We start from the raw sequence: 2,306 nt of genomic DNA on the forward strand, positions 1-2,306 counted from the left end.
TTGATCTACTTCTTTGTTTCTTTAAGGGACAGTGAGGGTAAGAAGATAAAGGGATCAGGATTCCGGACACCAAAGAGCCTTTGTTTGTGTTTCTAATAGAACTGAATACATTACATTTTCCCTCTTGGCATCAGTCTATTGACTCAAGGCCTAGTTCTGAGATTTATACCTTTCTGATTTTATGTTTTGTAAATCTCAAAGGTCCCCGGAAACCTACGGGGTATGTTTCTTATCCTCTAAGGTATGATCTCCACAATACAAAAATGAATGCAGCAATTCACTTGGTTCATCACTGAGTATTTATTGAGTGCCTCGGTATGTTCAGCTCAGAAGCTGTCTGAGGGAAAAAGAGAAGGTCCTGTGTCTTTAGACCTACTGTGTGCTAGGCTCCGTGACTCACGTTAATTGCACCATTTCATTTGATTCTGACCGCTCTGGGAAATGGGTATTGCTATCCCATTTCACAGGTGAGGAAAGAGACTCAAAGTTCTGTGTCTTGTCAAGGTCATTCGTAGTAGAAGTAGCCAGAGTTCCTGTCCAGTGCTGTCTGACTGTGGTCTGGGGCCTTTCCACTAGAACCCAGTAGAGGGAAGAAAAGGATACACATTGGTTAGCAGATTATCAATCCCGGACTGTCAGGTTCAGAGCAGGTGCAGATGGGGGAGGGATGGCCTGATGGTCAGGAGGACTTCCTGCAGGAGACAGCCCAGATGTGACTTAGGGCAGAGGCAGGAGGGGTGTGCTACATAAAGCTGGTCCTGGGCGGGAATGAACTCGAGCTTAGACAGTGTTGAGCCGGCAGGGCCCTGAGGTCAGCTGGGTGGGGCCTGAGGTGGAGCCGTCTGGACCAGATAGGGTGGCAGCAAGGAACAGGATCCCAGGAAGCAATGCCTAGAGAGGATGACTCTGCGGTGCTGGCTGGGAGGAGAGGAGAGGTGAGGCCTGGAGATGGCAGGGGCCAGGCACGCACCAAGGGAGGGGTCCACCCAAGGGGAGTCTAGTCCTCTTGGACCCAGGGAAGGGGGCGACAGGGGAAGGAGAGATGGAATTTGCAGGCTTTGGTGGAGGATGCTCTTGAGGGACAAAGGACAGGGAAGAGCATATTCCATCGCAGATCTCTCTGCAACGCCCCTCTGGTCACATCACGCCACCGCTCACGGCTGTAGGGGTCTTCCGGTGGCCTGGTAGGATCATCCCGATACTTCTGGCGCCTGGCAGGTTGGCCTGAATCTACTTCACCCACTACTCTCCTGAGTAAGTCTCCACTCTCCTCTTACTTCTCCCAGCCTCCAAGGGCCCTGCCTCCTGTACCTACAAGGGGCCCACCTCCTGTACTCCACCCCATGAGGGCCTCCACGAAGCCCACCAGCCCGCCCGGGGCTTCCGGCTATCAAAACAATGACAATCACAGTGTATCATCACCTTTGATAGCTCTTCCGGCACAGCCTCCAAGCATTCCCATTTTACTGTTATTTAACTTGTGCTGTTGGAGTCTCCCTGAAGTCACCGCCCTGTCCTTGAGGGCTGGGTGTTCTTTCACTGTAGTTGTCCTGACAAGGGGATGTCACTTTGCCTTTCAGTCTGTGTCCTCCCCTGCAGAAGGGAGCCAACAGTGGGCACAGTGCCTGGCACAGGAGCCCATCCATGACCGCTCCGATCTTTTCCTCTCGCGTGGGGTGGTCCGAGGGAAGGTGGTGGCGCCAGGACAGAAGGAAAAGGGGATGACGCAAGCCCCGGGGAGGAACTCTTCTTTGTGCATTTGGATCTCCGCATTTCTAAGGGACCATTGACATCACACGAAGATCATCCAGCATCACAGATTTCCTCAGCAAATAAAGGAACATTGAGTTACACACGCAGGGGGGACTCCCGGGGGCGTTAATGCCCCGTCCTAGGGCTGAACCTTCGCAGCACGTGCTGCGCAGTCTCGGGCTGTTTACAAAGTGCGGTTCGCTGACCTCGATCTCCTTGAAAACCTTTCCCGACCCCGCAGGCTCCCTCTCATCACCTCCACCGGGGCAGAGGAGGAGGACACCGGGACTCAGGGAGGCGACGCGCCTTGCCCAAAGTGGCCCAACGTGCTGGCGCTCAGGGGCCGCGGGCTGCACCCTCCAGCGGGATCTGCACTCCCTGGGGCTGGGGGGGGGTGCGGAGGGCTTGAAGGCCGGCGCCGGCCGCAGGGTCCCGCTCGCTCGGCTCCGGAGCCGGCGGGGAGGGCGCGCGTGGGGGGATGAGAGGTGGACGCTCTCGGCCGCAGCGGGGGCAGGGGGCGCAGCCCCCCCAGAGTCCCCAGAGCCGCCCGGGAG

General features: G+C 56.3%; 1 long non-coding RNA gene across 1 annotated transcript in view; it reads right to left on the reverse strand.

The window, feature by feature from the left end:
* Positions 1-276: 276 nt before the first annotated feature.
* LOC115299808 overlaps positions 277-2,306 on the reverse strand; it is a 2,273-nt gene continuing 243 nt past the window's right edge. Inside the window, exons 2-3 of the long non-coding RNA XR_003912342.1 lie at positions 1,423-1,593; positions 277-572 (exon numbers count right to left, since the gene is read on the reverse strand). This is a non-coding gene — a long non-coding RNA (uncharacterized LOC115299808). The remainder of the gene's footprint in view (positions 573-1,422; positions 1,594-2,306) is intronic.

This window comes from Suricata suricatta, chromosome 8, assembly GCF_006229205.1.
Source record: "Suricata suricatta isolate VVHF042 chromosome 8, meerkat_22Aug2017_6uvM2_HiC, whole genome shotgun sequence".
Taxonomy (NCBI): Eukaryota; Metazoa; Chordata; class Mammalia; order Carnivora; family Herpestidae; genus Suricata; species Suricata suricatta.